Source organism: Oenanthe melanoleuca, chromosome 2 (genome assembly GCF_029582105.1).
Source record: "Oenanthe melanoleuca isolate GR-GAL-2019-014 chromosome 2, OMel1.0, whole genome shotgun sequence".
NCBI classification, from domain to species: domain Eukaryota; kingdom Metazoa; phylum Chordata; class Aves; order Passeriformes; family Muscicapidae; genus Oenanthe; species Oenanthe melanoleuca.
In genome coordinates, this window is record NC_079335.1 from 38,882,316 (window position 1) to 38,890,551 (window position 8,236).

The window sequence follows — 8,236 nt, forward strand, 5'->3', positions numbered from 1 at the left end:
CAAATTAACGGGGACACTGCACTTGCAAAAGCCGACCGTCAGTGCAGAATTGGCGATAACCAGCAGCACTGGTCAGGAATAAAGTGCTTTTTCACTCCCTTTTGGTCCAGCGCCTTTGGGACACTACCTTAGGGCTTACTTAGGTAAGGCTGGTGTACTAATGGCTCTAGTTTTATGGCTGAGGTTGTGACATTTCCCGACCCGACGTGCCGGGACTCAGAGCCCTCAATCCCAGGCCAGCTGCTCCGAGACAGATCCCGCACGGCCGATACGCAGAGAAAATTCCGAATTAAACAGAATCAGAAACGTGTTTAAAGGAAACTCATGCATGAGGAAAACGTGTGTATTTTGCCCTGCAGATAACAGAATACTCAGCTGCGGGAATAAGCAACATGACTTCCAAGCAAAACAAAACTCAAGTAGGCAACAACGCGGCGCTCTAAGGGAGCCGGTCCGTTTCCATTGATTCCCAGAGCAGCTCCCAGCTCACGCCGCATTGCTGACTCGGACAAGACTAACCAACTCGGAGTTTAAACCGTAGGAGAGAGTGTAGAGAGTATTACCTTTTTTAACCAGTTGATCTTGTTTAAACGCCAAGATTTCCCTCTAATTAGCAGAAATATTTTCTTCAGCCAAATCTTGCAGGGGCTTTTACTGAAAAAGTTCAGCGAGTAGAGGGACTGCTTGCAAATAAAGCTTGCAGCAATTTTTAGGGCTGTCACTGTCAACAGAAAAGGAAAGGTTTTTCTATATAATGAACATGAGGTAATAAACTAAGCAACTACAGTTGACTTTGTTTAGGAGATTTGTTGAAGCCGTTTCTACAGCTCATTGATCTGGGATCAAAGAAAGAAAGAAAGGTGTGTTTTGAATCTAAGCCGAGAAAGTAAAAGCTCCCTGGTTTGTACAGAAAATGTTGGCAGTTTGTGACCCTTTAAGTGCCCCTGGCGTCATAGGCGGATTATCTCCCTTCTTTTTTAGCTTTTTGTTTTGGCTGTTTGGGTATTTTCGAATTGTAACTTTAAAACACACAGCACCGCACTGCTTCTGAGTCCAGTCGCCGCAGCGTTTCATAGAGAGCTTCTTCTGACACTCCTGAAACCTTCGTGGTCGCACGACTCCCGGGGTCATTCGTTAACTTTCCCAACCTAACAATGCCACCGAGAGTTCATCCTTCTGATTTATTGACCTTTTAAACCCGCCGGTACACGGCGCGGGGGCGCGGAGTGGGGATCCTCCGGCGAGAGATGTGTTTCTATTTCAGGTCCATTACAGAATGCGGCGTTGGAAGTGGTGCTCCCAGCGTTATCAGAGCCGACCACAAATGCCACATGAAAAGCAGCAAACATCCGGAGGGTTTCCTGCAAATCGAGCAGTTTCCCAAGACAAGAGTCTTTTTTTTTTTTTTTTTTTTTCCCCTAAACGTGTATTTAAAGACAACACACTGTGCGTCTTTAAAGCGTTTCAAAATCACTAAATGAAAGCAGCCGAGCCCTACAGCGCTGCATAGTGCAAGAAATCTCCCCGAATGAAGACTTTTTGGGATTTTACGTTAGGAAAGTGAGTGTATTGCAAAGGCCCTGCTCAGGAAGGACCCACTATTGAATGGGAATAAAAAAACAAATCCCAAAAAATTAAAAATTTTCCTTTCAGAAACTCTAATTATGGGAACACCATTAATTACTTTACAGCGAAGTAATAGTCCCCAGCATCTAGAAAGTTACTACTTCGCCTGCCCCACTTTAATCTGCAGGTTGCTTCCCACAAATGCACACAGACTGAGGAAAGCTGGAGGCTCTCAAGTGCCCTCAGCATCCGAAGCGGAGCCGCTTGGCTGGAGGCAGTCCCGCCGCCGCGGGCTCGGGGACAGGCGCTTGGCAGTGGGACAGCACAGCGAGCTCCGCACCGTGCGCGGCTGCTTGGGGGGTGTCAGCAGCCGTGTGCCCGAGTTTTAGGACTGAAGGCAGTCCGGGGGGAGAGCGGGACCTGCGCGGCTCCCATTCCGAGGTAAGAGCGCTTTCGCCTCCCTCCTTCGGAACACGAGCGCGGTCCCCGTGCAGGGTGATGCGCAGGTGGGGGCGAGGCTGGACTCGCTGCTGCCCCGCTTGGACCCCGCTGCTGCCCCTCGGCCCCTATCCCGGCGCTCCTGCTGGCTCCCCCTCGGCACAGCCCGCTCTCCCGCAGCCCTGGGTGCCCGGTTGAAGCGGGGAATCTGAAAGGGGATAGAGAGAAATGTGCGTGTCTACACGGGGGCTCAGCAGCAAGCAACCCCCTTCCCCCCGGAGCAGTGCAGGGATTGCGGTGTTTCCCTTTGGTCAGGTTCAGCCCTGGGTCTAGAGAGCACACAGGAGGAAGGAGAGCAGTAAACTACCGCCCTATTTCTCTCATTCTTTTTTTCTCGGTGCTAGAAAACACATTCTTTATACATATATATAAATATACATCTTGCCATCCATCGTTCTTTCAACTACATGATTCACGTATCATGCCAGTGACACTGCACTGAATGACGGTCAGAAAACTTCCTAGTCTGAAGGAAATGGCTTTTCAATGAGGTTATCAAACATTAATGGTGGATTCTGATGGTACACGTCCTGGAGGACCTGCGGAGGACCATGATTTCTCCTAGGAAGGGGTTAACTCTTGCCGACGAGGCAGCTTGGCTCGGCTCTACGCGCCTGCCCTGCCCCCGTCTGAAGGCAGAACCCAAATGTATGGGAACGAGTGGGAAGGGACGTGTTTAACTGACCCGGGTGCTAGGTGCTTCTGCAATACCTCTTCCAGACAGACAATATGTGGACCCAAACAAAGTTTGAACGACACTGAAATGACATTATTTTTATGAGGAAAGCATAGAAGTGACACTTTCCTCAAACTGCTAACAGCATTATCTAGACCTAAGTCTCATCACCCTTTATAGTAATAAATTTACATACTCCTTTAATATAAACATAAATGAATGAGACCAATATCACAGACCTGTTGCATATTCCTTTGTAAAATAAAATGTCAACGATTTAATTGCACAAGTTTCCAACTTCATTCTGGTTTCTGTGCCCTTTGGTTTGAGAATGAGTTGCATAGACCATGAGGCAGTACAGTAGCTGATACCAGTTAGAACCCCTCTACACTTGAATTTCCAAGAACAAAAGTCCTGTTACTTTTAATATTTAAGTATATACCAGTCATTAAATAAAAGAAAAAGAAAAGGCAGGGGGGAGGGTGAAGGAATGCTTTATACAATGCTGGACCCACTCCAAAAGTTCAGGGCAATTTGGCCCAGCCTCTGTATTTATGCTGGTTTTATGTCAGTGGAGCTAACTTGTTCTACTGTAAGATTTATTCTGACATGCTAGATACCAAAGTCATGGACTAGTCAAAGACAAATCATGTAACTGTAGGATTAAAAAGCTGATCCCAGTTACACTGAAGTGAAAAAAATTGCTTCACTGGCATCACTCAGTTCCTAGAATACCCTTAATAAGGGCAGAAGACTGAATATCATAGATATTTTCTAGGAGGTAGGTTTTACACTGCATAATTGCAGTCTTGTATTCATATCTATACATTATTTTTTCCAGTAGGCTGTTGGAGTCTGAAAACAGTAGGCAGCAGTATTTTACAGTATTTTCAAAGGGTGAAGTTTTGTCACTAGCCAGAGTAAAGGTGCTTCATTATACAAATGAGAAAGTAGCTGGGCTTGGAACTGGGAAGTTACTTCCAATATGCCAATTGCTTATGGTCACAGAAGAGATGATCAGTGATTTTAGCATGGGAAATAATCCTAGGCTAGCTGTTTAGCAGAAGTAAGATAGAAATACTAATAAAAATACTAAATGAAGACTAAATTCAAATGTCAACATCTTCCCATCTGCAGTTCTGATGAATCAGCAGTGATGAACTGGTAAGATTAGGTAGAAATTACGAGTGGTTTTAGATCCTCAACAACACTAAAGATGGATAAAACCTTTCTCCAAAATGGACAATATGATACGTTTACTTTAAAATAAATTAATAATCCCTGAAATTAGAAGCAATGTTAATGTTGTTTAAAAATACCTGTTTTGTTACTGACCAAAATTCTCTGTAAGCAAAACATAGGAAAACAAAATTTGATATTGTACTGCAAATTAAAAAAAAAAAAAAAATCAATTTTTAAATGTGTTCAGTGGAAATGTTCTGGATTTTTATCATATCTTTGCAATTATATTCAGTGACTAAGTGCACAGCAGATGACTCTTGACATTTATTTAATTAAATAAACTACAAAAAGAAAAATACTTTATCAGACAGATGGAAGGTTTGATAAATTAATTTGGTTTCATTTTTTGATAGCTGTAGCTGTTTTGTTTCATGATATTTGTTTTCTTTGAGCAGTTTTAGTGGAGAAAGTAAATTTTAATTTTCATATTCATTATTTTCTTATTAGTTTTATTAATATTAATTAAAATCCCAATTAGGTTCAGTTTAAATACAATTTAAAGTTGCAGATAAAAAAGAATATCTGTACATCTTCCAAATCCAAAGCAGTCAATCTGATCATGTTTCTGACACTACCACACTCTCAGTACTTTCACTGACACACATCTGCTTTCTCTACTGGGCACCATGAGGTCTACAATTTCTCTGCCTAGAACAATTAATATTCAGTATTCTGAACACCTTTGACAGCCACTGATCTGTGAGAGAGAAGGAAACAGCCCCTCATGGGATCATTCCTGGCATAACAAGTAATAACACAAAAAAGACAGCTGAGCTTCACAAACCTCCAAGCTAAGATGAACAATGCAGGTGGGTAGTTTTTTTGATCCAATCATTATTTCCTGGGCTTTAGGTGTGTTCAGAATTACCTTGCTGCAGTTCAGCAGTCACACCTATTTCACTTGCCTGGCCTATTTCTGTTTGAATAAAACCCAAGGCTGAAATTCCCCTTCCCTCCTGCTTTGTCCCCTTAACATCACCTTTTTATCTTCACAGCAGCCTTTGAAGGGTATTTACTGAAAGGATGAGAGAGTGGTTAGGTTATCACACAGAACTGAAAACTTAAAAAAAGGAGCTCAGGAATTTCAATAAACTTTCTCTGTAGCTAGATCAAGGACTAGAGATCCTCATTCCTACTGCAAACAACCTGCAAGATCTAAGACAATTTCTACCCAGCTGTCTCCAGTTTACCTGTTCCATTAAGATAGGATGCCTGTTTAACTGAGTTCTAGATGCAAGTTGAACATTCTGTTTAGAAACCTTGCTTCAATGACAAATTTAACTTTTCAGTTTTTTAAAAATGAGTCAAGTCTTGTAGGCAGTTTATGTAGAACTAGATGTACAGGGTCAACAGACCCCTACCATCAGAGGCTGGAGAGGTTTGAATTGAAGAATCAAGGTGGAGTACTAGACAACATTTATTTCTGGGTTTCCATGTGTATAAAAGCACTTGCCACAAAAGAACTGCATATTCATGTTTCTTTGATTCACACCAGCATCCTGCAAAAAGTAAAGGTAGTAACTCACTCAGCACAGGATAAATATCTAAGAACTATTAACCAAATACAAAGGCTAGGATTGGAACTGAAGCACACCAAAATTATCTGACACAATTGTAATTCCTAACTTTCCATAGGCATCTCTTTGCAGCAGTCTCTTAGCCTTTCCTCCCAGCTGGTGAAAAGTTGGAAGATTTATCTTACAAGCCCTCTGCTACTCCAGGAAATAAAGATGATAAGTGCTGACAGTTGCTAGGAACACATTATATGTCAGTACATGCAAGTGCTCAAGCACCCTGGGAGCAGCATTTGAAAATAAAATCTGAGCTGAGACAACCCAAAACACAGAGGTATTTCAGCTGACAACCACTCAACCACTCACCAGAGGGAGCCCATTTTCCCCAAAAGCCAACATTTATAGTACAGCCAACCTGCTAGGGCCTCAGAAACCCTGTTAAAAACTCTACAGCTGCTGGGAGGAGCAGCTGCCACCTAAGGGAGCCACACGGATGTATGGTGAACAGGAAAGGACAGAGTGTAAAGGATTTTTGTAGCTGCTTGATTAGCACTTTCTGCAGCACAAAATGCTCTTTATGAAGTTGCTACATCAGACTTTCAAAAGGAATGTGTCTGAGAGAAACCAGTGATGTCACTGACAGAGGTAAACATTTTATACTGCCCTAGGTAGGCTTCTTGTTACTGTTTGTTAGACTGTATTTGTGATATATTACCATTGAATACTTTAAGCCAGGTTCTTAAGTCTTGCTTTTCCAATAGAACAATAATTTTCTCAAAGAAAGATCCTTCTCCCTTTACCTTTCATCAAAGGGATAAGCAACATTCTAATATATTAGTGGATTTCACACATTCATTAAAGTCCAATTGAGAAATTTAAGTAATATAATTTGCATTTCAACTAAGCACAGAATTAAGTCTGAGCTTGTAGCTAACACTGGAATATGTCCTGCTCAGGAAGGACCTGCAGCTCCTGCCAGGGCCAGACTGTGTGTGCACACAGTATTTGGAAGAGAGCATGACAGCTTTCAGAACCTGGCAGAACTGTAGAAGTGGGTTTCTTGTGTGGTTAGGTGGTTTGGTTTGGGTTTTTCTTTGGCTTTTGTTTTTTGTTTTTTTTTTTCTTTTTACTCTTTGGCCAGGTAAACACAAGATTTCTTTAGCAGCAAAACTCCCCTGGTGCCTATCTAAACAGGAAAATCTTGCTAGTGAAGACACAGTTGCATCAGCAAGCACATGCTTCTGGCACTATAAGATTATCTACATTTTCATACCTTCTCATATCTGTCTTTTTTTTTCCCCATTCAATATTATGAAATATTAATAAGTTACTACTTTTGCTTTTGGAGTCTTCTGTGTTCATGTTTGTTAAATTTCCTCAGCACTTTTCACAGATACTGTGAGGCAGCAGTCAGTAGATGCCACAGCACAGACTGAGCTACTGATAAGTAAAAATCAAGCCCCACTGATTATTTTCTTTCCATAGAAGGCTTATTTGTTGGTGCAGTCACTTTTAAAATTTCCCTTTCAGGTTTGCAAAAGTGCAACCACACACTTTTTACCACTTGTCAGACTAATTCCACAGCAAAATCCAAGCAACAAAAGTTTGATCTGGGTAAGTAACTCTACTACATAAGTTCCTAATTAATAGCTGTACAATTTTTTTAAAACTAATTATCTGAATTTTCTTTGCAGCCTGTAGCTTCAGAAAAATCCTGAAATGCAGTCAACTGATTTTTATTTAAAGGTGTGATTACACAACTCAGGCTGCATGTATCACCTATTTTTGGAAAGGTTTCACATTATGGGGACTCACTGGTCCATCATAGATACTAAATCTCAGCACAGCACTGGCTAGATACCAGCCTACCAGAGCTTCACTTTACAGCAGCAACAAGTTGATCTGAAATTGAAACAAGAAGATAAAATAAAGATATTCACAAACTCAATTACATACAGGAATGAGTATGGAATCTGGGGACTCCCTTTGTAAGATGCCTACAGCTTTTTGGCTCAGAAGAGCTCTTGGTGTCAAGCACACACAAAATATTTACAATAAAGAATTAAATTACAGCCTTTTTGATGGTATGATTGCTGATTTTGTGCATGTCTTTATAAACCACAGCATTTTGCGTCACTGGCTCAAGGTGAATTTTCAAATTTCCTGTTTCAAAATTTCCTTGAACAAATGCAACTACTTCTGCTCATAGTTACTGGTAAGTGGTTAGCAAGCATGGATTATTATCCAAAGAGGAAAATTACTCAAAACCATTTTCCCTTTGCTAGTGATTTTCAATAAAATAGAAAATCAAGAAATCTGTATTTGAAAACTGATAGATTGTGATATATGTTCACATACTGTCTGAAACAGAAGCAGAAGATTACTTGTACAGCCTTTGCAGAAATACTTTCCCAGCTTACTACAGGTGTACTTTCACATCTTGAATTGATTGGATTAAAATCAGAGTGACCAGAAGAGGTATAGGACATGTATTTTTTTCTTATAGTACTGTAGTAAAAAAATAACAGGGTTTTTAATATAGTGCTATAAGCAGTGAGTGATAGCTGCATTTACACAGTTTACAAAAGTTTCAAATGTAACACTGAAGTATACAGATGTCCAAGATGTATGCTTAATTAGGATTAAAACAAACTTTTGTTATAAAGACAAGGAGACAGACTGCTGATTAGTGGCTGCTTTCACAAATGAGATAATTTCTCATCTTTACCCACATAAAAAG

At 40.9% G+C, this 8,236-nt stretch overlaps 1 long non-coding RNA gene across 1 annotated transcript; it reads left to right on the forward strand.

The window, feature by feature from the left end:
- The first annotated feature begins 1,718 nt into the window (after positions 1-1,718).
- Positions 1,719-7,537, forward strand: LOC130249415 (uncharacterized). The gene is made up of 3 exons (XR_008839792.1): positions 1,719-2,007; positions 7,027-7,110; positions 7,191-7,537. It is a non-coding gene; the product is annotated as an uncharacterized LOC130249415 (long non-coding RNA).
- The last annotated feature ends 699 nt before the right edge of the window (positions 7,538-8,236 follow it).